The sequence below is a fragment of the Vigna unguiculata genome, unplaced genomic scaffold, assembly GCF_037176805.1.
Source record: "Vigna unguiculata cultivar grain cowpea cultivar isolate G323 ecotype 2 unplaced genomic scaffold, ASM3717680v1 ptg000026l_ERROPOS8475000, whole genome shotgun sequence".
NCBI lineage: Eukaryota > Viridiplantae > Streptophyta > Magnoliopsida > Fabales > Fabaceae > Vigna > Vigna unguiculata.
The window spans coordinates 223,357-242,840 of record NW_028196671.1 but is presented as its reverse complement, the minus strand read 5'-3'; the positions used below and the strand labels follow the sequence as shown (position 1 = coordinate 242,840).

Genomic DNA, 19,484 nt, shown 5'->3' with positions numbered 1-19,484 from the left:
AAGTATTGCACGATCAATGTACATATGGGTTTCGCATTGGGCCTAAGTTTGAACACTTGGCGCGGCGCGGGGGCACGGGGACGTGAGGTGGGTTGTTTTGGTCTGAAGAGATTTTGGTAGTAGTCAGTTGGAATGATTTAGGTGATAATTTAGGATTTGATTGCAAAAGAAAACACTGATGAAAAGAACGTAGGAAAAGAAAATAACGTAAAAAAGAGGTGCAACACGAGGACTTCCAAGGAGGTCACCCATCCTAGTACTACTCTCGCCCAAGCACGCTTAACTGCGGAGTTCTGATGGGATCCGGTGCATTAGTGCTGGTATGATCGCACCTGTGAAGTATTGCACGATCAATGTACATATGGGTTTCGCATTGGGCCTAAGTTTGAACACTTGGCGCGGCGCGGGGGCACGGGGACGTGAGGTGGGTTGTTTTGGTCTGAAGAGATTTTGGTAGTAGTCAGTTGGAATGATTTAGGTGATAATTTAGGATTTGATTGCAAAAGAAAACAGTGATGAAAAGAACGTAGGAAAAGAAAATAACGTAGAAAAGAGGTGCAACACGAGGACTTCCCAGGAGGTCACCCATCCTAGTACTACTCTCGCCCAAGCACGCTTAACTGCGGAGTTCTGATGGGATCCGGTGCATTACTGCTGGTATGATCGCACCTGTGAAGTATTGCACGATCAATGTACATATGGGTTTCGCATTGGGCCTAAGTTTGAACACTTGGCGCGGCGCGGGGGCACGGGGACGTGAGGTGGGTTGTTTTGGTCTGAAGAGATTTTGGTAGTAGTCAGTTGGAATGATTTAGGTGATAATTTAGGATTTGATTGCAAAAGAAAACAGTGATGAAAAGAACGTAGGAAAAGAAAATAACGTAAAAAGGAGGTGCAACACGAGGACTTCCCAGGAGGTCACCCATCCTAGTACTACTCTCGCCCAAGCACACTTAACTGCGGAGTTCTGATGGGATCCGGTGCATTAGTGCTGGTATGATCGCACCTGTGAAGTATTGCACGATCAATGTACATATGGGTTTCGCATTGGGCCTAAGTTTGAACACTTGGCGCGGCGCGGGGGCACGGGGACGTGAGGTGGGTTGTTTTGGTCTGAAGAGATTTTGGTAGTAGTCAGTTGGAATGATTTAGGTGATAATTTAGGATTTGATTGCAAAAGAAAACAGTGATGAAAAGAACGTAGGAAAAGAAAATAACGTAAAAAAGAGGTGCAACACGAGGACTTCCCAGGAGGTCACCCATCCTAGTACTACTCTCGCCCAAGCACGCTTAACTGCGGAGTTCTGATGGGATCCGGTGCATTAGTGCTGGTATGATCGCACCTGTGAAGTATTGCACGATCAATGTACATATGGGTTTCGCATTGGGCCTAAGTTTGAACACTTGGCGCGGCGGCGCGGGGACGTGAGGTGGGTTGTTTTGGTCTGAAGAGATTTTGGTAGTAGTCAGTTGGAATGATTTAGGATTTGATTGCAAAAGAAAACAGTGATGAAAAGAACGTAGGAAAAGAAAATAACGTAAAAAAGAGGTGCAACACGAGGACTTCCCAGGAGGTCACCCATCCTAGTACTACTCTCGCCCAAGCACGCTTAACTGCGGAGTTCTGATGGGATCCGGTGCATTAGTGCTGGTATGATCGCACCTGTGAAGTATTGCACGATCAATGTACATATGGGTTTCGCATTGGGCCTAAGTTTGAACACTTGGCGCGGCGCGGGGGCACGGGGACGTGAGGTGGGTTGTTTTGGTCTGAAGAGATTTTGGTAGTAGTCAGTTGGAATGATTTAGGTGATAATTTAGGATTTGATTGCAAAAGAAAACAGTGATGAAAAGAACGTAGGAAAAGAAAATAGGACTTCCCAGGAGGTCACCCATCCTAGTACTACTCTCGCCCAAGCACGCTTAACTGCGGAGTTCTGATGGGATCCGGTGCATTAGTGCTGGTATGATCGCACCTGTGAAGTATTGCACGATCAATGTACATATGGGTTTCGCATTGGGCCTAAGTTTGAACACTTGGCGCGGCGCGGGGGCACGGGGACGTGAGGTGGGTTGTTTTGGTCTGAAGAGATTTTGGTAGTAGTCAGTTGGAATGATTTAGGTGATAATTTAGGATTTGATTGCAAAAGAAAACAGTGATGAAAAGAACGTAGGAAAAGAAAATAGGACTTCCCAGGAGGTCACCCATCCTAGTACTACTCTCGCCCAAGCACGCTTAACTGCGAAGTTCTGATGGGATCCGGTGCATTAGTGCTGGTATGATCGCACCTGTGAAGTATTGCACGATCAATGTACATATGGGTTTCGCATTGGGCCTAAGTTTGAACACTTGGCGCGGCGCGGGGGCACGGGGACATGAGGTGGGTTGTTTTGGTCTGAAGAGATTTTGGTAGTAGTCAGTTGGAATGATTTAGGTGATAATTTAGGATTTGATTGCAAAAGAAAACAGTGATGAAAAGAACGTAGGAAAAGAAAATAACGTAAAAAAGAGGTGCAACACGAGGACTTCCCAGGAGGTCACCCATCCTAGTACTACTCTCGCCCAAGCACGCTTAACTGCGGAGTTCTGATGGGATCCGGTGCATTAGTGCTGGTATGATCGCACCTGTGAAGTATTGCACGATCAATGTACATATGGGTTTCGCATTGGGCCTAAGTTTGAACACTTGGCGCGGCGCGGGGGCACGGGGACGTGAGGTGGGTTGTTTTGGTCTGAAGAGATTTTGGTAGTAGTCAGTTGGAATGATTTAGGTGATAATTTAGGATTTGATTGCAAAAGAAAACAGTGATGAAAAGAACGTAGGAAAAGAAAATAACGTAAAAAAGAGGTGCAACACGAGGACTTCCCAGGAGGTCACCCATCCTAGTACTACTCTCGCCCAAGCACGCTTAACTGCGGAGTTCTGATGGGATCCGGTGCATTAGTGCTGGTATGATCGCACCTGTGAAGTATTGCACGATCAATGTACATATGGGTTTCGCATTGGGCCTAAGTTTGAACACTTGGCGCGGCGCGGGGGCACGGGGACGTGAGGTGGGTTGTTTTGGTCTGAAGAGATTTTGGTAGTAGTCAGTTGGAATGATTTAGGTGATAATTTAGGATTTGATTGCAAAAGAAAACAGTGATGAAAAGAACGTAGGAAAAGAAAATAACGTGAAAAAGAGGTGCAACACGAGGACTTCCCAGGAGGTCACCCATCCTAGTACTACTCTCGCCCAAGCACGCTTAACTGCGGAGTTCTGATGGGATCCGGTGCATTAGTGCTGGTATGATCGCACCTGTGAAGTATTGCACGATCAATGTACATATGGGTTTCGCATTGGGCCTAAGTTTGAACACTTGGCGCGGCGCGGGGGCACGGGGACGTGAGGTGGGTTGTTCTGGTCTGAAGAGATTTTGGTAGTAGTCAGTTGGAATGATTTAGGTGATAATTTAGGATTTGATTGCAAAAGAAAACAGTGATGAAAAGAACGTAGGAAAAGAAAATAGGACTTCCCAGGAGGTCACCCATCCTAGTACTACTCTCGCCCAAGAACGCTTAACTGCGGAGTTCTGATGGGATCCGGTGCATTAGTGCTGGTATGATCGCACCTGTGAAGTATTGCACGATCAATGTACATATGGGTTTCGCATTGGGCCTAAGTTTGAACACTTGGCGCGGCGCGGGGGCACGGGGACGTGAGGTGGGTTGTTTTGGTCTGAAGAGATTTTGGTAGTAGTCAGTTGGAATGATTTAGGTGATAATTTAGGATTTGATTGCAAAAGAAAACACTGATGAAAAGAACGTAGGAAAAGAAAATAACGTAAAAAAGAGGTGCAACACGAGGACTTCCAAGGAGGTCACCCATCCTAGTACTACTCTCGCCCAAGCACGCTTAACTGCGGAGTTCTGATGGGATCCGGTGCATTAGTGCTGGTATGATCGCACCTGTGAAGTATTGCACGATCAATGTACATATGGGTTTCGCATTGGGCCTAAGTTTGAACACTTGGCGCGGCGCGGGGGCACGGGGACGTGAGGTGGGTTGTTTTGGTCTGAAGAGATTTTGGTAGTAGTCAGTTGGAATGATTTAGGTGATAATTTAGGATTTGATTGCAAAAGAAAACAGTGATGAAAAGAACGTAGGAAAAGAAAATAACGTAGAAAAGAGGTGCAACACGAGGACTTCCCAGGAGGTCACCCATCCTAGTACTACTCTCGCCCAAGCACGCTTAACTGCGGAGTTCTGATGGGATCCGGTGCATTACTGCTGGTATGATCGCACCTGTGAAGTATTGCACGATCAATGTACATATGGGTTTCGCATTGGGCCTAAGTTTGAACACTTGGCGCGGCGCGGGGGCACGGGGACGTGAGGTGGGTTGTTTTGGTCTGAAGAGATTTTGGTAGTAGTCAGTTGGAATGATTTAGGTGATAATTTAGGATTTGATTGCAAAAGAAAACAGTGATGAAAAGAACGTAGGAAAAGAAAATAACGTAAAAAGGAGGTGCAACACGAGGACTTCCCAGGAGGTCACCCATCCTAGTACTACTCTCGCCCAAGCACACTTAACTGCGGAGTTCTGATGGGATCCGGTGCATTAGTGCTGGTATGATCGCACCTGTGAAGTATTGCACGATCAATGTACATATGGGTTTCGCATTGGGCCTAAGTTTGAACACTTGGCGCGGCGCGGGGGCACGGGGACGTGAGGTGGGTTGTTTTGGTCTGAAGAGATTTTGGTAGTAGTCAGTTGGAATGATTTAGGTGATAATTTAGGATTTGATTGCAAAAGAAAACAGTGATGAAAAGAACGTAGGAAAAGAAAATAACGTAAAAAAGAGGTGCAACACGAGGACTTCCCAGGAGGTCACCCATCCTAGTACTACTCTCGCCCAAGCACGCTTAACTGCGGAGTTCTGATGGGATCCGGTGCATTAGTGCTGGTATGATCGCACCTGTGAAGTATTGCACGATCAATGTACATATGGGTTTCGCATTGGGCCTAAGTTTGAACACTTGGCGCGGCGGCGCGGGGACGTGAGGTGGGTTGTTTTGGTCTGAAGAGATTTTGGTAGTAGTCAGTTGGAATGATTTAGGATTTGATTGCAAAAGAAAACAGTGATGAAAAGAACGTAGGAAAAGAAAATAACGTAAAAAAGAGGTGCAACACGAGGACTTCCCAGGAGGTCACCCATCCTAGTACTACTCTCGCCCAAGCACGCTTAACTGCGGAGTTCTGATGGGATCCGGTGCATTAGTGCTGGTATGATCGCACCTGTGAAGTATTGCACGATCAATGTACATATGGGTTTCGCATTGGGCCTAAGTTTGAACACTTGGCGCGGCGCGGGGGCACGGGGACGTGAGGTGGGTTGTTTTGGTCTGAAGAGATTTTGGTAGTAGTCAGTTGGAATGATTTAGGTGATAATTTAGGATTTGATTGCAAAAGAAAACAGTGATGAAAAGAACGTAGGAAAAGAAAATAGGACTTCCCAGGAGGTCACCCATCCTAGTACTACTCTCGCCCAAGCACGCTTAACTGCGGAGTTCTGATGGGATCCGGTGCATTAGTGCTGGTATGATCGCACCTGTGAAGTATTGCACGATCAATGTACATATGGGTTTCGCATTGGGCCTAAGTTTGAACACTTGGCGCGGCGCGGGGGCACGGGGACGTGAGGTGGGTTGTTTTGGTCTGAAGAGATTTTGGTAGTAGTCAGTTGGAATGATTTAGGTGATAATTTAGGATTTGATTGCAAAAGAAAACAGTGATGAAAAGAACGTAGGAAAAGAAAATAGGACTTCCCAGGAGGTCACCCATCCTAGTACTACTCTCGCCCAAGCACGCTTAACTGCGAAGTTCTGATGGGATCCGGTGCATTAGTGCTGGTATGATCGCACCTGTGAAGTATTGCACGATCAATGTACATATGGGTTTCGCATTGGGCCTAAGTTTGAACACTTGGCGCGGCGCGGGGGCACGGGGACATGAGGTGGGTTGTTTTGGTCTGAAGAGATTTTGGTAGTAGTCAGTTGGAATGATTTAGGTGATAATTTAGGATTTGATTGCAAAAGAAAACAGTGATGAAAAGAACGTAGGAAAAGAAAATAACGTAAAAAAGAGGTGCAACACGAGGACTTCCCAGGAGGTCACCCATCCTAGTACTACTCTCGCCCAAGCACGCTTAACTGCGGAGTTCTGATGGGATCCGGTGCATTAGTGCTGGTATGATCGCACCTGTGAAGTATTGCACGATCAATGTACATATGGGTTTCGCATTGGGCCTAAGTTTGAACACTTGGCGCGGCGCGGGGGCACGGGGACGTGAGGTGGGTTGTTTTGGTCTGAAGAGATTTTGGTAGTAGTCAGTTGGAATGATTTAGGTGATAATTTAGGATTTGATTGCAAAAGAAAACAGTGATGAAAAGAACGTAGGAAAAGAAAATAACGTAAAAAAGAGGTGCAACACGAGGACTTCCCAGGAGGTCACCCATCCTAGTACTACTCTCGCCCAAGCACGCTTAACTGCGGAGTTCTGATGGGATCCGGTGCATTAGTGCTGGTATGATCGCACCTGTGAAGTATTGCACGATCAATGTACATATGGGTTTCGCATTGGGCCTAAGTTTGAACACTTGGCGCGGCGCGGGGGCACGGGGACGTGAGGTGGGTTGTTCTGGTCTGAAGAGATTTTGGTAGTAGTCAGTTGGAATGATTTAGGTGATAATTTAGGATTTGATTGCAAAAGAAAACAGTGATGAAAAGAACGTAGGAAAAGAAAATAGGACTTCCCAGAAGGTCACCCATCCTAGTACTACTCTCGCCCAAGCGCGCTTAACTGCGGAGTTCTGATGGGATCCGGTGCATTAGTGCTGGTATGATCGCACCTGTGAAGTATTGCACGATCAATGTACATATGGGTTTCGCATTGGGCCTAAGTTTGAACACTTGGCGCGGCGCGGGGGCACGGGGACGTGAGGTGGGTTGTTTTGGTCTGAAGAGATTTTGGTAGTAGTCAGTTGGAATGATTTAGGTGATAATTTAGGATTTGATTGCAAAAGAAAACAGTGATGAAAAGAACGTAGGAAAAGAAAATAACGTAAAAAAGAGGTGCAACACGAGGACTTCCCAGGAGGTCACCCATCCTAGTACTACTCTCGCCCAAGCACACTTAACTGCGGAGTTCTGATGGGATCCGGTGCATTAGTGCTGGTATGATCGCACCTGTGAAGTATTGCACGATCAATGTACATATGGGTTTCGCATTGGGCCTAAGTTTGAACACTTGGCGCGGCGCGGGGGCACGGGGACGTGAGGTGGGTTGTTTTGGTCTGAAGAGATTTTAGTAGTAGTCAGTTGGAATGATTTAGGTGATAATTTAGGATTTGATTGCAAAAGAAAACAGTGATGAAAAGAACGTAGGAAAAGAAAATAACGTAGAAAAGAGGTGCAACACGAGGACTTCCCAGGAGGTCACCCATCCTAGTACTACTCTCGCCCAAGCACGCTTAACTGCGGAGTTCTGATGGGATCCGGTGCATTAGTGCTGGTATGATCGCACCTGTGAAGTATTGCACGATCAATGTACATATGGGTTTCGCATTGGGCCTAAGTTTGAACACTTGGCGCGGCGCGGGGGCACGGGGACGTGAGGTGGGTTGTTTTGGTCTGAAGAGATTTTGGTAGTAGTCAGTTGGAATGATTTAGGTGATAATTTAGGATTTGATTGCAAAAGAAAACAGTGATGAAAAGAACGTAGGAAAAGAAAATAACGTAAAAAAGAGGTGCAACACGAGGACTTCCCAGGAGGTCACCCATCCTAGTACTACTCTCGCCCAAGCACACTTAACTGCGGAGTTCTGATGGGATCCGGGGCATTAGTGCTGGTATGATCGCACCTGTGAAGTATTGCACGATCAATGTACATATGGGTTTCGCATTGGGCCTAAGTTTGAACACTTGGCGCGGCGCGGGGGCACGGGGACGTGAGGTGGGTTGTTTTGGTCTGAAGAGATTTGGTAGTAGTCAGTTGGAATGATTTAGGTGATAATTTAGGATTTGATTGCAAAAGAAAACAGTGATGAAAAGAACGTAGGAAAAGAAAATAACGTAAAAAAGAGGTGCAACACGAGGACTTCCCAGGAGGTCACCCATCCTAGTACTACTCTCGCCCAAGCACGCTTAACTGCGGAGTTCTGATGGGATCCGGTGCATTAGTGCTGGTATGATCGCACCTGTGAAGTATTGCACGATCAATGTACATATGGGTTTCGCATTGGGCCTAAGTTTGAACACTTGGCGCGGCGCGGGGGCACGGGGACGTGAGGTGGGTTGTTTTGGTCTGAAGAGATTTTGGTAGTAGTCAGTTGGAATGATTTAGGTGATAATTTAGGATTTGATTGCAAAAGAAAACAGTGATGAAAAGAACGTAGGAAAAGAAAATAACGTAAAAAAGAGGTGCAACACGAGGACTTCCCAGGAGGTCACCCATCCTAGTACTACTCTCGCCCAAGCACGCTTAACTGCGGAGTTCTGATGGGATCCGGTGCATTAGTGCTGGTATGATCGCACCTGTGAAGTATTGCACGATCAATGTACATATGGGTTTCGCATTGGGCCTAAGTTTGAACACTTGGCGCGGCGGCGCGGGGACGTGAGGTGGGTTGTTTTGGTCTGAAGAGATTTTGGTAGTAGTCAGTTGGAATGATTTAGGATTTGATTGCAAAAGAAAACAGTGATGAAAAGAACGTAGGAAAAGAAAATAACGTAAAAAAGAGGTGCAACACGAGGACTTCCCAGGAGGTCACCCATCCTAGTACTACTCTCGCCCAAGCACGCTTAACTGCGGAGTTCTGATGGGATCCGGTGCATTAGTGCTGGTATGATCGCACCTGTGAAGTATTGCACGATCAATGTACATATGGGTTTCGCATTGGGCCTAAGTTTGAAAACTTGGCGCGGCGCGGGGGCACGGGGACGTGAGGTGGGTTGTTTTGGTCTGAAGAGATTTTGGTAGTAGTCAGTTGGAATGATTTAGGTGATAATTTAGGATTTGATTGCAAAAGAAAACAGTGATGAAAAGAACGTAGGAAAAGAAAATAGGACTTCCCAGGAGGTCACCCATCCTAGTACTACTCTCGCCCAAGCACGCTTAACTGCGGAGTTCTGATGGGATCCGGTGCATTAGTGCTGGTATGATCGCACCTGTGAAGTATTGCACGATCAATGTACATATGGGTTTCGCATTGGGCCTAAGTTTGAACACTTGGCGCGGCGCGGGGGCACGGGGACGTGAGGTGGGTTGTTTTGGTCTGAAGACATTTTGGTAGTAGTCAGTTGGAATGATTTAGGTGATAATTTAGGATTTGATTGCAAAAGAAAACAGTGATGAAAAGAACGTAGGAAAAGAAAATAACGTAAAAAAGAGGTGCAACACGAGGACTTCCCAGGAGGTCACCCATCCTAGTACTACTCTCGCCCAAGCACGCTTAACTGCGGAGTTCTGATGGGATCCGGTGCATTAGTGCTGGTATGATGGCACCTGTGAAGTATTGCACGATCAATGTACATATGGGTTTCGCATTGGGCCTAAGTTTGAACACTTGGCGCGGCGCGGGGGCACGGGGACGTGAGGTGGGTTGTTTTGGTCTGAAGAGATTTTAGTAGTAGTCAGTTGGAATGATTTAGGTGATAATTTAGGATTTGATTGCAAAAGAAAACAGTGATGAAAAGAACGTAGGAAAAGAAAATAACGTAGAAAAGAGGTGCAACACGAGGACTTCCCAGGAGGTCACCCATCCTAGTACTACTCTCGCCCAAGCACGCTTAACTGCGGAGTTCTGATGGGATCCGGTGCATTAGTGCTGGTATGATCGCACCTGTGAAGTATTGCACGATCAATGTACATATGGGTTTCGCATTGGGCCTAAGTTTGAACACTTGGCGCGGCGCGGGGGCACGGGGACGTGAGGTGGGTTGTTTTGGTCTGAAGAGATTTTGGTAGTAGTCAGTTGGAATGATTTAGGTGATAATTTAGGATTTGATTGCAAAAGAAAACAGTGATGAAAAGAACGTAGGAAAAGAAAATAACGTAAAAAAGAGGTGCAACACGAGGACTTCCCAGGAGGTCACCCATCCTAGTACTACTCTCGCCCAAGCACACTTAACTGCGGAGTTCTGATGGGATCCGGTGCATTAGTGCTGGTATGATCGCACCTGTGAAGTATTGCACGATCAATGTACATATGGGTTTCGCATTGGGCCTAAGTTTGAACACTTGGCGCGGCGCGGGGGCACGGGGACGTGAGGTGGGTTGTTTTGGTCTGAAGAGATTTTGGTAGTAGTCAGTTGGAATGATTTAGGTGATAATTTAGGATTTGATTGCAAAAGAAAACAGTGATGAAAAGAACGTAGGAAAAGAAAATAACGTAAAAAAGAGGTGCAACACGAGGACTTCCCAGGAGGTCACCCATCCTAGTACTACTCTCGCCCAAGCACGCTTAACTGCGGAGTTCTGATGGGATCCGGTGCATTAGTGCTGGTATGATCGCACCTGTGAAGTATTGCACGATCAATGTACATATGGGTTTCGCATTGGGCCTAAGTTTGAACACTTGGCGCGGCGCGGGGGCACGGGGACGTGAGGTGGGTTGTTTTGGTCTGAAGAGATTTTGGTAGTAGTCAGTTGGAATGATTTAGGTGATAATTTAGGATTTGATTGCAAAAGAAAACAGTGATGAAAAGAACGTAGGAAAAGAAAATAACGTAAAAAAGAGGTGCAACACGAGGACTTCCCAGGAGGTCACCCATCCTAGTACTACTCTCGCCCAAGCACGCTTAACTGCGGAGTTCTGATGGGATCCGGTGCATTAGTGCTGGTATGATCGCACCTGTGAAGTATTGCACGATCAATGTACATATGGGTTTCGCATTGGGCCTAAGTTTGAACACTTGGCGCGGCGCGGGGGCACGGGGACGTGAGGTGGGTTGTTTTGGTCTGAAGAGATTTTGGTAGTAGTCAGTTGGAATGATTTAGGTGATAATTTAGGATTTGATTGCAAAAGAAAACAGTGATGAAAAGAACGTAGGAAAAGAAAATAACGTAAAAAAGAGGTGCAACACGAGGACTTCCCAGGAGGTCACCCATCCTAGTACTACTCTCGCCCAAGCACGCTTAACTGCGGAGTTCTGATGGGATCCGGTGCATTAGTGCTGGTATGATCGCACCTGTGAAGTATTGCACGATCAATGTACATATGGGTTTCGCATTGGGCCTAAGTTTGAACACTTGGCGCGGCGGCGCGGGGACGTGAGGTGGGTTGTTTTGGTCTGAAGAGATTTTGGTAGTAGTCAGTTGGAATGATTTAGGATTTGATTGCAAAAGAAAACAGTGATGAAAAGAACGTAGGAAAAGAAAATAACGTAAAAAAGAGGTGCAACACGAGGACTTCCCAGGAGGTCACCCATCCTAGTACTACTCTCGCCCAAGCACGCTTAACTGCGGAGTTCTGATGGGATCCGGTGCATTAGTGCTGGTATGATCGCACCTGTGAAGTATTGCACGATCAATGTACATATGGGTTTCGCATTGGGCCTAAGTTTGAACACTTGGCGCGGCGCGGGGGCACGGGGACGTGAGGTGGGTTGTTTTGGTCTGAAGAGATTTTGGTAGTAGTCAGTTGGAATGATTTAGGTGATAATTTAGGATTTGATTGCAAAAGAAAACAGTGATGAAAAGAACGTAGGAAAAGAAAATAGGACTTCCCAGGAGGTCACCCATCCTAGTACTACTCTCGCCCAAGCACGCTTAACTGCGGAGTTCTGATGGGATCCGGTGCATTAGTGCTGGTATGATCGCACCTGTGAAGTATTGCACGATCAATGTACATATGGGTTTCGCATTGGGCCTAAGTTTGAACACTTGGCGCGGCGCGGGGGCACGGGGACGTGAGGTGGGTTGTTTTGGTCTGAAGAGATTTTGGTAGTAGTCAGTTGGAATGATTTAGGTGATAATTTAGGATTTGATTGCAAAAGAAAACAGTGATGAAAAGAACGTAGGAAAAGAAAATAACGTAAAAAAGAGGTGCAACACGAGGACTTCCCAGGAGGTCACCCATCCTAGTACTACTCTCGCCCAAGCACACTTAACTGCGGAGTTCTGATGGGATCCGGTGCATTAGTGCTGGTATGATCGCACCTGTGAAGTATTGCACGATCAATGTACATATGGGTTTCGCATTGGGCCTAAGTTTGAACACTTGGCGCGGCGCGGGGGCACGGGGACGTGAGGTGGGTTGTTTTGGTCTGAAGAGATTTTGGTAGTAGTCAGTTGGAATGATTTAGGTGATAATTTAGGATTTGATTGCAAAAGAAAACAGTGATGAAAAGAACGTAGGAAAAGAAAATAACGTAAAAAAGAGGTGCAACACGAGGACTTCCCAGGAGGTCACCCATCCTAGTACTACTCTCGCCCAAGCACACTTAACTGCGGAGTTCTGATGGGATCCGGTGCATTAGTGCTGGTATGATCGCACCTGTGAAGTATTGCACGATCAATGTACATATGGGTTTCGCATTGGGCCTAAGTTTGAACACTTGGCGCGGCGCGGGGGCACGGGGACGTGAGGTGGGTTGTTTTGGTCTGAAGAGATTTTGGTAGTAGTCAGTTGGAATGATTTAGGTGATAATTTAGGATTTGATTGCAAAAGAAAACAGTGATGAAAAGAACGTAGGAAAAGAAAATAACGTAAAAAAGAGGTGCAACACGAGGACTTCCCAGGAGGTCACCCATCCTAGTACTACTCTCGCCCAAGCACGCTTAACTGCGGAGTTCTGATGGGATCCGGTGCATTAGTGCTGGTATGATCGCACCTGTGAAGTATTGCACGATCAATGTACATATGGGTTTCGCATTGGGCCTAAGTTTGAACACTTGGCGCGGCGCGGGGGCACGGGGACGTGAGGTGGGTTGTTTTGGTCTGAAGAGATTTTGGTAGTAGTCAGTTGGAATGATTTAGGTGATAATTTAGGATTTGATTGCAAAAGAAAACAGTGATGAAAAGAACGTAGGAAAAGAAAATAACGTAAAAAAGAGGTGCAACACGAGGACTTCCCAGGAGGTCACCCATCCTAGTACTACTCTCGCCCAAGCACGCTTAACTGCGGAGTTCTGATGGGATCCGGTGCATTAGTGCTGGTATGATCGCACCTGTGAAGTATTGCACGATCAATGTACATATGGGTTTCGCATTGGGCCTAAGTTTGAACACTTGGCGCGGCGGCGCGGGGACGTGAGGTGGGTTGTTTTGGTCTGAAGAGATTTTGGTAGTAGTCAGTTGGAATGATTTAGGATTTGATTGCAAAAGAAAACAGTGATGAAAAGAACGTAGGAAAAGAAAATAACGTAAAAAAGAGGTGCAACACGAGGACTTCCCAGGAGGTCACCCATCCTAGTACTACTCTCGCCCAAGCACGCTTTACTGCGGAGTTCTGATGGGATCCGGTGCATTAGTGCTGGTATGATCGCACCTGTGAAGTATTGCACGATCAATGTACATATGGGTTTCGCATTGGGCCTAAGTTTGAAAACTTGGCGCGGCGCGGGGGCACGGGGACGTGAGGTGGGTTGTTTTGGTCTGAAGAGATTTTGGTAGTAGTCAGTTGGAATGATTTAGGTGATAATTTAGGATTTGATTGCAAAAGAAAACAGTGATGAAAAGAACGTAGGAAAAGAAAATAGGACTTCCCAGGAGGTCACCCATCCTAGTACTACTCTCGCCCAAGCACGCTTAACTGCGGAGTTCTGATGGGATCCGGTGCATTAGTGCTGGTATGATCGCACCTGTGAAGTATTGCACGATCAATGTACATATGGGTTTCGCATTGGGCCTAAGTTTGAACACTTGGCGCGGCGCGGGGGCACGGGGACGTGAGGTGGGTTGTTTTGGTCTGAAGACATTTTGGTAGTAGTCAGTTGGAATGATTTAGGTGATAATTTAGGATTTGATTGCAAAAGAAAACAGTGATGAAAAGAACGTAGGAAAAGAAAATAACGTAAAAAAGAGGTGCAACACGAGGACTTCCCAGGAGGTCACCCATCCTAGTACTACTCTCGCCCAAGCACGCTTAACTGCGGAGTTCTGATGGGATCCGGTGCATTAGTGCTGGTATGATCGCACATGTGAAGTATGGCACGATCAATGTACATATGGGTTTCGCATTGGGCCTAAGTTTGAACACTTGGCGCGGCGCGGGGGCACGGGGACGTGAGGTGGGTTGTTTTGGTCTGAAGAGATTTTAGTAGTAGTCAGTTGGAATGATTTAGGTGATAATTTAGGATTTGATTGCAAAAGAAAACAGTGATGAAAAGAACGTAGGAAAAGAAAATAACGTAGAAAAGAGGTGCAACACGAGGACTTCCCAGGAGGTCACCCATCCTAGTACTACTCTCGCCCAAGCACGCTTAACTGCGGAGTTCTGATGGGATCCGGTGCATTAGTGCTGGTATGATCGCACCTGTGAAGTATTGCACGATCAATGTACATATGGGTTTCGCATTGGGCCTAAGTTTGAACACTTGGCGCGGCGCGGGGGCACGGGGACGTGAGGTGGGTTGTTTTGGTCTGAAGAGATTTTGGTAGTAGTCAGTTGGAATGATTTAGGTGATAATTTAGGATTTGATTGCAAAAGAAAACAGTGATGAAAAGAACGTAGGAAAAGAAAATAACGTAAAAAAGAGGTGCAACACGAGGACTTCCCAGGAGGTCACCCATCCTAGTACTACTCTCGCCCAAGCACACTTAACTGCGGAGTTCTGATGGGATCCGGTGCATTAGTGCTGGTATGATCGCACCTGTGAAGTATTGCACGATCAATGTACATATGGGTTTCGCATTGGGCCTAAGTTTGAACACTTGGCGCGGCGCGGGGGCACGGGGACGTGAGGTGGGTTGTTTTGGTCTGAAGAGATTTTGGTAGTAGTCAGTTGGAATGATTTAGGTGATAATTTAGGATTTGATTGCAAAAGAAAACAGTGATGAAAAGAACGTAGGAAAAGAAAATAACGTAAAAAAGAGGTGCAACACGAGGACTTCCCAGGAGGTCACCCATCCTAGTACTACTCTCGCCCAAGCACGCTTAACTGCGGAGTTCTGATGGGATCCGGTGCATTAGTGCTGGTATGATCGCACCTGTGAAGTATTGCACGATCAATGTACATATGGGTTTCGCATTGGGCCTAAGTTTGAACACTTGGCGCGGCGCGGGGGCACGGGGACGTGAGGTGGGTTGTTTTGGTCTGAAGAGATTTTGGTAGTAGTCAGTTGGAATGATTTAGGTGATAATTTAGGATTTGATTGCAAAAGAAAACAGTGATGAAAAGAACGTAGGAAAAGAAAATAACGTAAAAAAGAGGTGCAACACGAGGACTTCCCAGGAGGTCACCCATCCTAGTACTACTCTCGCCCAAGCACGCTTAACTGCGGAGTTCTGATGGGATCCGGTGCATTAGTGCTGGTATGATCGCACCTGTGAAGTATTGCACGATCAATGTACATATGGGTTTCGCATTGGGCCTAAGTTTGAACACTTGGCGCGGCGGCGCGGGGACGTGAGGTGGGTTGTTTTGGTCTGAAGAGATTTTGGTAGTAGTCAGTTGGAATGATTTAGGATTTGATTGCAAAAGAAAACAGTGATGAAAAGAACGTAGGAAAAGAAAATAACGTAAAAAAGAGGTGCAACACGAGGACTTCCCAGGAGGTCACCCATCCTAGTACTACTCTCGCCCAAGCACGCTTAACTGCGGAGTTCTGATGGGATCCGGTGCATTAGTGCTGGTATGATCGCACCTGTGAAGTATTGCACGATCAATGTACATATGGGTTTCGCATTGGGCCTAAGTTTGAACACTTGGCGCGGCGCGGGGGCACGGGGACGTGAGGTGGGTTGTTTTGGTCTGAAGAGATTTTGGTAGTAGTCAGTTGGAATGATTTAGGTGATAATTTAGGATTTGATTGCAAAAGAAAACAGTGATGAAAAGAACGTAGGAAAAGAAAATAGGACTTCCCAGGAGGTCACCCATCCTAGTACTACTCTCGCCCAAGCACGCTTAACTGCGGAGTTCTGATGGGATCCGGTGCATTAGTGCTGGTATGATCGCACCTGTGAAGTATTGCACGATCAATGTACATATGGGTTTCGCATTGGGCCTAAGTTTGAACACTTGGCGCGGCGCGGGGGCACGGGGACGTGAGGTGGGTTGTTTTGGTCTGAAGAGATTTTGGTAGTAGTCAGTTGGAATGATTTAGGTGATAATTTAGGATTTGATTGCAAAAGAAAACAGTGATGAAAAGAACGTAGGAAAAGAAAATAACGTAAAAAAGAGGTGCAACACGAGGACTTCCCAGGAGGTCACCCATCCTAGTACTACTCTCGCCCAAGCACGCTTAACTGCGGAGTTCTGATGGGATCCGGTGCATTAGTGCTGGTATGATCGCACCTGTGAAGTATTGCACGATCAATGTACATATGGGTTTCGCATTGGGCCTAAGTTTGAACACTTGGCGCGGCGGCGCGGGGACGTGAGGTGGGTTGTTTTGGTCTGAAGAGATTTTGGTAGTAGTCAGTTGGAATGATTTAGGATTTGATTGCAAAAGAAAACAGTGATGAAAAGAACGTAGGAAAAGAAAATAACGTAAAAAAGAGGTGCAACACGAGGACTTCCCAGGAGGTCACCCATCCTAGTACTACTCTCGCCCAAGCACGCTTAACTGCGGAGTTCTGATGGGATCCGGTGCATTAGTGCTGGTATGATCGCACCTGTGAAGTATTGCACGATCAATGTACATATGGGTTTCGCATTGGGCCTAAGTTTGAACACTTGGCGCGGCGCGGGGGCACGGGGACGTGAGGTGGGTTGTTTTGGTCTGAAGAGATTTTGGTAGTAGTCAGTTGGAATGATTTAGGTGATAATTTAGGATTTGATTGCAAAAGAAAACAGTGATGAAAAGAACGTAGGAAAAGAAAATAACGTAAAAAAGAGGTGCAACACGAGGACTTCCCAGGAGGTCACCCATCCTAGTACTACTCTCGCCCAAGCACGCTTAACTGCGGAGTTCTGATGGGATCCGGTGCATTAGTGCTGGTATGATCGCACCTGTGAAGTATTGCACGATCAATGTACATATGGGTTTCGCATTGGGCCTAAGTTTGAACACTTGGCGCGGCGCGGGGGCACGGGGACGTGAGGTGGGTTGTTTTGGTCTGAAGAGATTTTGGTAGTAGTCAGTTGGAATGATTTAGGTGATAATTTAGGATTTGATTGCAAAAGAAAACAGTGATGAAAAGAACGTAGGAAAAGAAAATAACGTAAAAAAGAGGTGCAACACGAGGACTTCCCAGGAGGTCACCCATCCTAGTACTACTCTCGCCCAAGCACACTTAACTGCGGAGTTCTGATGGGATCCGGTGCATTAGTGCTGGTATGATCGCACCTGTGAAGTATTGCACGATCAATGTACATATGGGTTTCGCATTGGGCCTAAGTTTGAACACTTGGCGCGGCGCGGGGGCACGGGGACGTGAGGTGGGTTGTTTTGGTCTGAAGAGATTTTGGTAGTAGTCAGTTGGAATGATTTAGGTGATAATTTAGGATTTGATTGCAAAAGAAAACAGTGATGAAAAGAACGTAGGAAAAGAAAATAACGTAAAAAAGAGGTGCAACACGAGGACTTCCCAGGAGGTCACCCATCCTAGTACTACTCTCGCCCAAGCACGCTTAACTGCGGAGTTCTGATGGGATCCGGTGCATTAGTGCTGGTATGATCGCACCTGTGAAGTATTGCACGATCAATGTACATATGGGTTTCGCATTGGGCCTAAGTTTGAACACTTGGCGCGGCGCGGGGGCACGGGGACGTGAGGTGGGTTGTTTTGGTCTGAAGAGATTTTGGTAGTAGTCAGTTGGAATGATTTAGGTGATAATTTAGGATTTGATTGCAAAAGAAAACAGTGATGAAAAGAACGTAGGAAAAGAAAATAGGACTTCCCAGGAGGTCACCCATCCTAGTACTACTCTCGCCCAAGCACGCTTAACTGCGGAGTTCTGATGGGATCCGGTGCATTAGTGCTGGTATGATCGCACCTGTGAAGTATTGCACGATCAATGTACATATGGGTTTCGCATTGGGCCTAAGTTTGAACACTTGGCGCGGCGCGGGGGCACGGGGACGTGAGGTGGGTTGTTTTGGTCTGAAGAGATTTTGGTAGTAGTCAGTTGGAATGATTTAGGTGATAATTTAGGATTTGATTGCAAAAGAAAACAGTGATGAAAAGAACGTAGGAAAAGAAAATAACGTAAAAAAGAGGTGCAACACGAGGACTTCCCAGGAGGTCACCCATCCTAGTACTACTCTCGCCCAAGCACGCTTAACTGCGGAGTTCTGATGGGATCCGGTGCATTAGTGCTGGTATGATCGCACCTGTGAAGTATTGCACGATCAATGTACATATGGGTTTCGCATTGGGCCTAAGTTTGAACACTTGGCGCGGCGGCGCGGGGACGTGAGGTGGGTTGTTTTGGTCTGAAGAGATTTTGGTAGTAGTCAGTTGGAATGATTTAGGATTTGATTGCAAAAGAAAACAGTGATGAAAAGAACGTAGGAAAAGAAAATAACGTAAAAAAGAGGTGCAACACGAGGACTTCCCAGGAGGTCACCCATCCTAGTACTACTCTCGCCCAAGCACGCTTAACTGCGGAGTTCTGATGGGATCCGGTGCATTAGTGCTGGTATGATCGCACCTGTGAAGTATTGCACGATCAATGTACATATGGGTTTCGCATTGGGCCTAAGTTTGAACACTTGGCGCGGCGCGGGGGCACGGGGACGTGAGGTGGGTTGTTTTGGTCTGAAGAGATTTTGGTAGTAGTCAGTTGGAATGATTTAGGTGATAATTTAGGATTTGATTGCAAAAGAAAACAGTGATGAAAAGAACGTAGGAAAAGAAAATAGGACTTCCCAGGAGGTCACCCATCCTAGTACTACTCTCGCCCAAGCACGCTTAACTGCGGAGTTCTGATGGGATCCGGTGCATTAGTGCTGGTATGATCGCACCTGTGAAGTATTGCACGATCAATGTACATATGGGTTTCGCATTGGGCCTAAGTTTGAACACTTGGCGCGGCGCGGGGGCACGGGGACGTGAGGTGGGTTGTTTTGGTCTGAAGAGATTTTGGTAGTAGTCAGTTGGAATGATTTAGGTGATAATTTAGGATTTGATTGCAAAAGAAAACAGTGATGAAAAGAACGTAGGAAAAGAAAATAACGTAAAAAAGAGGTGCAACACGAGGACTTCCCAGGAGGTCACCCATCCTAGTACTACTCTCGCCCAAGCACGCTTAACTGCGGAGTTCTGATGGGATCCGGTGCATTAGTGCTGGTATGATCGCACCTGTGAAGTATTGCACGATCAATGTACATAT

General features: G+C 46.6%; 47 non-coding genes and 12 pseudogenes across 47 annotated transcripts; all 59 read right to left on the bottom strand.

Annotated features, from left to right (window-relative positions):
* Positions 1-215: 215 nt before the first annotated feature.
* On the bottom strand, positions 216-334 carry LOC146878579 (5S ribosomal RNA). The gene has a single exon (XR_014989325.1). It is a non-coding gene; the product is annotated as a 5S ribosomal RNA (ribosomal RNA).
* Positions 335-552: 218 nt separating this feature from the next.
* Positions 553-671, bottom strand: LOC146878578 (5S ribosomal RNA). Its single transcript, XR_014989345.1, has one exon. It is a non-coding gene; the product is annotated as a 5S ribosomal RNA (ribosomal RNA).
* A 218-nt stretch (positions 672-889) lies between these two features.
* On the bottom strand, positions 890-1,008 carry LOC146878577 (5S ribosomal RNA). Its single transcript, XR_014989234.1, has one exon. It is a non-coding gene; the product is annotated as a 5S ribosomal RNA (ribosomal RNA).
* A 218-nt stretch (positions 1,009-1,226) lies between these two features.
* On the bottom strand, positions 1,227-1,345 carry LOC146878576 (5S ribosomal RNA). The gene has a single exon (XR_014989839.1). It is a non-coding gene; the product is annotated as a 5S ribosomal RNA (ribosomal RNA).
* A 201-nt stretch (positions 1,346-1,546) lies between these two features.
* On the bottom strand, positions 1,547-1,665 carry LOC146878575 (5S ribosomal RNA). The gene has a single exon (XR_014989838.1). It is a non-coding gene; the product is annotated as a 5S ribosomal RNA (ribosomal RNA).
* A 194-nt stretch (positions 1,666-1,859) lies between these two features.
* Positions 1,860-1,978, bottom strand: LOC146878574 (5S ribosomal RNA; annotated as a pseudogene).
* Positions 1,979-2,172: 194 nt separating this feature from the next.
* LOC146878573 (5S ribosomal RNA) lies at positions 2,173-2,291 on the bottom strand (annotated as a pseudogene).
* A 218-nt stretch (positions 2,292-2,509) lies between these two features.
* LOC146878572 (5S ribosomal RNA) lies at positions 2,510-2,628 on the bottom strand. The gene has a single exon (XR_014989837.1). It is a non-coding gene; the product is annotated as a 5S ribosomal RNA (ribosomal RNA).
* A 218-nt stretch (positions 2,629-2,846) lies between these two features.
* LOC146878571 (5S ribosomal RNA) lies at positions 2,847-2,965 on the bottom strand. The gene has a single exon (XR_014989835.1). It is a non-coding gene; the product is annotated as a 5S ribosomal RNA (ribosomal RNA).
* A 218-nt stretch (positions 2,966-3,183) lies between these two features.
* LOC146878570 (5S ribosomal RNA) lies at positions 3,184-3,302 on the bottom strand. Its single transcript, XR_014989834.1, has one exon. It is a non-coding gene; the product is annotated as a 5S ribosomal RNA (ribosomal RNA).
* Positions 3,303-3,496: 194 nt separating this feature from the next.
* LOC146878569 (5S ribosomal RNA) lies at positions 3,497-3,615 on the bottom strand (annotated as a pseudogene).
* Positions 3,616-3,833: 218 nt separating this feature from the next.
* LOC146878568 (5S ribosomal RNA) lies at positions 3,834-3,952 on the bottom strand. The gene has a single exon (XR_014989324.1). It is a non-coding gene; the product is annotated as a 5S ribosomal RNA (ribosomal RNA).
* Positions 3,953-4,170: 218 nt separating this feature from the next.
* LOC146878567 (5S ribosomal RNA) lies at positions 4,171-4,289 on the bottom strand. Its single transcript, XR_014989344.1, has one exon. It is a non-coding gene; the product is annotated as a 5S ribosomal RNA (ribosomal RNA).
* A 218-nt stretch (positions 4,290-4,507) lies between these two features.
* LOC146878566 (5S ribosomal RNA) lies at positions 4,508-4,626 on the bottom strand. The gene has a single exon (XR_014989233.1). It is a non-coding gene; the product is annotated as a 5S ribosomal RNA (ribosomal RNA).
* A 218-nt stretch (positions 4,627-4,844) lies between these two features.
* Positions 4,845-4,963, bottom strand: LOC146878565 (5S ribosomal RNA). The gene has a single exon (XR_014989833.1). It is a non-coding gene; the product is annotated as a 5S ribosomal RNA (ribosomal RNA).
* A 201-nt stretch (positions 4,964-5,164) lies between these two features.
* LOC146878564 (5S ribosomal RNA) lies at positions 5,165-5,283 on the bottom strand. The gene has a single exon (XR_014989832.1). It is a non-coding gene; the product is annotated as a 5S ribosomal RNA (ribosomal RNA).
* Positions 5,284-5,477: 194 nt separating this feature from the next.
* On the bottom strand, positions 5,478-5,596 carry LOC146878563 (5S ribosomal RNA; annotated as a pseudogene).
* Positions 5,597-5,790: 194 nt separating this feature from the next.
* On the bottom strand, positions 5,791-5,909 carry LOC146878562 (5S ribosomal RNA; annotated as a pseudogene).
* A 218-nt stretch (positions 5,910-6,127) lies between these two features.
* Positions 6,128-6,246, bottom strand: LOC146878561 (5S ribosomal RNA). The gene has a single exon (XR_014989831.1). It is a non-coding gene; the product is annotated as a 5S ribosomal RNA (ribosomal RNA).
* Positions 6,247-6,464: 218 nt separating this feature from the next.
* Positions 6,465-6,583, bottom strand: LOC146878560 (5S ribosomal RNA). Its single transcript, XR_014989830.1, has one exon. It is a non-coding gene; the product is annotated as a 5S ribosomal RNA (ribosomal RNA).
* Positions 6,584-6,777: 194 nt separating this feature from the next.
* Positions 6,778-6,896, bottom strand: LOC146878559 (5S ribosomal RNA; annotated as a pseudogene).
* A 218-nt stretch (positions 6,897-7,114) lies between these two features.
* Positions 7,115-7,233, bottom strand: LOC146878558 (5S ribosomal RNA). Its single transcript, XR_014989232.1, has one exon. It is a non-coding gene; the product is annotated as a 5S ribosomal RNA (ribosomal RNA).
* A 218-nt stretch (positions 7,234-7,451) lies between these two features.
* LOC146878557 (5S ribosomal RNA) lies at positions 7,452-7,570 on the bottom strand. The gene has a single exon (XR_014989829.1). It is a non-coding gene; the product is annotated as a 5S ribosomal RNA (ribosomal RNA).
* Positions 7,571-7,788: 218 nt separating this feature from the next.
* Positions 7,789-7,907, bottom strand: LOC146878556 (5S ribosomal RNA). The gene has a single exon (XR_014989363.1). It is a non-coding gene; the product is annotated as a 5S ribosomal RNA (ribosomal RNA).
* A 217-nt stretch (positions 7,908-8,124) lies between these two features.
* On the bottom strand, positions 8,125-8,243 carry LOC146878555 (5S ribosomal RNA). The gene has a single exon (XR_014989828.1). It is a non-coding gene; the product is annotated as a 5S ribosomal RNA (ribosomal RNA).
* Positions 8,244-8,461: 218 nt separating this feature from the next.
* On the bottom strand, positions 8,462-8,580 carry LOC146878554 (5S ribosomal RNA). The gene has a single exon (XR_014989827.1). It is a non-coding gene; the product is annotated as a 5S ribosomal RNA (ribosomal RNA).
* A 201-nt stretch (positions 8,581-8,781) lies between these two features.
* LOC146878553 (5S ribosomal RNA) lies at positions 8,782-8,900 on the bottom strand. The gene has a single exon (XR_014989826.1). It is a non-coding gene; the product is annotated as a 5S ribosomal RNA (ribosomal RNA).
* A 194-nt stretch (positions 8,901-9,094) lies between these two features.
* Positions 9,095-9,213, bottom strand: LOC146878552 (5S ribosomal RNA; annotated as a pseudogene).
* A 218-nt stretch (positions 9,214-9,431) lies between these two features.
* Positions 9,432-9,550, bottom strand: LOC146878551 (5S ribosomal RNA). The gene has a single exon (XR_014989383.1). It is a non-coding gene; the product is annotated as a 5S ribosomal RNA (ribosomal RNA).
* Positions 9,551-9,768: 218 nt separating this feature from the next.
* LOC146878550 (5S ribosomal RNA) lies at positions 9,769-9,887 on the bottom strand. The gene has a single exon (XR_014989824.1). It is a non-coding gene; the product is annotated as a 5S ribosomal RNA (ribosomal RNA).
* A 218-nt stretch (positions 9,888-10,105) lies between these two features.
* On the bottom strand, positions 10,106-10,224 carry LOC146878549 (5S ribosomal RNA). Its single transcript, XR_014989231.1, has one exon. It is a non-coding gene; the product is annotated as a 5S ribosomal RNA (ribosomal RNA).
* A 218-nt stretch (positions 10,225-10,442) lies between these two features.
* LOC146878548 (5S ribosomal RNA) lies at positions 10,443-10,561 on the bottom strand. Its single transcript, XR_014989823.1, has one exon. It is a non-coding gene; the product is annotated as a 5S ribosomal RNA (ribosomal RNA).
* A 218-nt stretch (positions 10,562-10,779) lies between these two features.
* Positions 10,780-10,898, bottom strand: LOC146878547 (5S ribosomal RNA). Its single transcript, XR_014989822.1, has one exon. It is a non-coding gene; the product is annotated as a 5S ribosomal RNA (ribosomal RNA).
* A 218-nt stretch (positions 10,899-11,116) lies between these two features.
* Positions 11,117-11,235, bottom strand: LOC146878546 (5S ribosomal RNA). The gene has a single exon (XR_014989821.1). It is a non-coding gene; the product is annotated as a 5S ribosomal RNA (ribosomal RNA).
* Positions 11,236-11,436: 201 nt separating this feature from the next.
* LOC146878545 (5S ribosomal RNA) lies at positions 11,437-11,555 on the bottom strand. Its single transcript, XR_014989820.1, has one exon. It is a non-coding gene; the product is annotated as a 5S ribosomal RNA (ribosomal RNA).
* Positions 11,556-11,749: 194 nt separating this feature from the next.
* LOC146878544 (5S ribosomal RNA) lies at positions 11,750-11,868 on the bottom strand (annotated as a pseudogene).
* A 218-nt stretch (positions 11,869-12,086) lies between these two features.
* On the bottom strand, positions 12,087-12,205 carry LOC146878543 (5S ribosomal RNA). The gene has a single exon (XR_014989230.1). It is a non-coding gene; the product is annotated as a 5S ribosomal RNA (ribosomal RNA).
* Positions 12,206-12,423: 218 nt separating this feature from the next.
* Positions 12,424-12,542, bottom strand: LOC146878542 (5S ribosomal RNA). Its single transcript, XR_014989229.1, has one exon. It is a non-coding gene; the product is annotated as a 5S ribosomal RNA (ribosomal RNA).
* Positions 12,543-12,760: 218 nt separating this feature from the next.
* On the bottom strand, positions 12,761-12,879 carry LOC146878541 (5S ribosomal RNA). The gene has a single exon (XR_014989819.1). It is a non-coding gene; the product is annotated as a 5S ribosomal RNA (ribosomal RNA).
* Positions 12,880-13,097: 218 nt separating this feature from the next.
* On the bottom strand, positions 13,098-13,216 carry LOC146878540 (5S ribosomal RNA). The gene has a single exon (XR_014989818.1). It is a non-coding gene; the product is annotated as a 5S ribosomal RNA (ribosomal RNA).
* A 201-nt stretch (positions 13,217-13,417) lies between these two features.
* Positions 13,418-13,536, bottom strand: LOC146878539 (5S ribosomal RNA). Its single transcript, XR_014989272.1, has one exon. It is a non-coding gene; the product is annotated as a 5S ribosomal RNA (ribosomal RNA).
* A 194-nt stretch (positions 13,537-13,730) lies between these two features.
* LOC146878538 (5S ribosomal RNA) lies at positions 13,731-13,849 on the bottom strand (annotated as a pseudogene).
* A 218-nt stretch (positions 13,850-14,067) lies between these two features.
* Positions 14,068-14,186, bottom strand: LOC146878537 (5S ribosomal RNA). The gene has a single exon (XR_014989280.1). It is a non-coding gene; the product is annotated as a 5S ribosomal RNA (ribosomal RNA).
* A 218-nt stretch (positions 14,187-14,404) lies between these two features.
* LOC146878536 (5S ribosomal RNA) lies at positions 14,405-14,523 on the bottom strand. The gene has a single exon (XR_014989817.1). It is a non-coding gene; the product is annotated as a 5S ribosomal RNA (ribosomal RNA).
* A 218-nt stretch (positions 14,524-14,741) lies between these two features.
* Positions 14,742-14,860, bottom strand: LOC146878535 (5S ribosomal RNA). The gene has a single exon (XR_014989228.1). It is a non-coding gene; the product is annotated as a 5S ribosomal RNA (ribosomal RNA).
* Positions 14,861-15,078: 218 nt separating this feature from the next.
* LOC146878534 (5S ribosomal RNA) lies at positions 15,079-15,197 on the bottom strand. Its single transcript, XR_014989816.1, has one exon. It is a non-coding gene; the product is annotated as a 5S ribosomal RNA (ribosomal RNA).
* A 218-nt stretch (positions 15,198-15,415) lies between these two features.
* On the bottom strand, positions 15,416-15,534 carry LOC146878533 (5S ribosomal RNA). Its single transcript, XR_014989815.1, has one exon. It is a non-coding gene; the product is annotated as a 5S ribosomal RNA (ribosomal RNA).
* A 201-nt stretch (positions 15,535-15,735) lies between these two features.
* On the bottom strand, positions 15,736-15,854 carry LOC146878532 (5S ribosomal RNA). The gene has a single exon (XR_014989813.1). It is a non-coding gene; the product is annotated as a 5S ribosomal RNA (ribosomal RNA).
* A 194-nt stretch (positions 15,855-16,048) lies between these two features.
* On the bottom strand, positions 16,049-16,167 carry LOC146878531 (5S ribosomal RNA; annotated as a pseudogene).
* Positions 16,168-16,385: 218 nt separating this feature from the next.
* Positions 16,386-16,504, bottom strand: LOC146878530 (5S ribosomal RNA). The gene has a single exon (XR_014989812.1). It is a non-coding gene; the product is annotated as a 5S ribosomal RNA (ribosomal RNA).
* Positions 16,505-16,705: 201 nt separating this feature from the next.
* On the bottom strand, positions 16,706-16,824 carry LOC146878529 (5S ribosomal RNA). Its single transcript, XR_014989811.1, has one exon. It is a non-coding gene; the product is annotated as a 5S ribosomal RNA (ribosomal RNA).
* Positions 16,825-17,042: 218 nt separating this feature from the next.
* LOC146878528 (5S ribosomal RNA) lies at positions 17,043-17,161 on the bottom strand. Its single transcript, XR_014989810.1, has one exon. It is a non-coding gene; the product is annotated as a 5S ribosomal RNA (ribosomal RNA).
* A 218-nt stretch (positions 17,162-17,379) lies between these two features.
* Positions 17,380-17,498, bottom strand: LOC146878527 (5S ribosomal RNA). The gene has a single exon (XR_014989227.1). It is a non-coding gene; the product is annotated as a 5S ribosomal RNA (ribosomal RNA).
* Positions 17,499-17,716: 218 nt separating this feature from the next.
* LOC146878526 (5S ribosomal RNA) lies at positions 17,717-17,835 on the bottom strand. Its single transcript, XR_014989809.1, has one exon. It is a non-coding gene; the product is annotated as a 5S ribosomal RNA (ribosomal RNA).
* Positions 17,836-18,029: 194 nt separating this feature from the next.
* Positions 18,030-18,148, bottom strand: LOC146878525 (5S ribosomal RNA; annotated as a pseudogene).
* Positions 18,149-18,366: 218 nt separating this feature from the next.
* On the bottom strand, positions 18,367-18,485 carry LOC146878524 (5S ribosomal RNA). Its single transcript, XR_014989808.1, has one exon. It is a non-coding gene; the product is annotated as a 5S ribosomal RNA (ribosomal RNA).
* A 201-nt stretch (positions 18,486-18,686) lies between these two features.
* On the bottom strand, positions 18,687-18,805 carry LOC146878523 (5S ribosomal RNA). Its single transcript, XR_014989807.1, has one exon. It is a non-coding gene; the product is annotated as a 5S ribosomal RNA (ribosomal RNA).
* A 194-nt stretch (positions 18,806-18,999) lies between these two features.
* Positions 19,000-19,118, bottom strand: LOC146878522 (5S ribosomal RNA; annotated as a pseudogene).
* A 218-nt stretch (positions 19,119-19,336) lies between these two features.
* LOC146878521 (5S ribosomal RNA) lies at positions 19,337-19,455 on the bottom strand. The gene has a single exon (XR_014989806.1). It is a non-coding gene; the product is annotated as a 5S ribosomal RNA (ribosomal RNA).
* Positions 19,456-19,484: the final 29 nt, after the last annotated feature.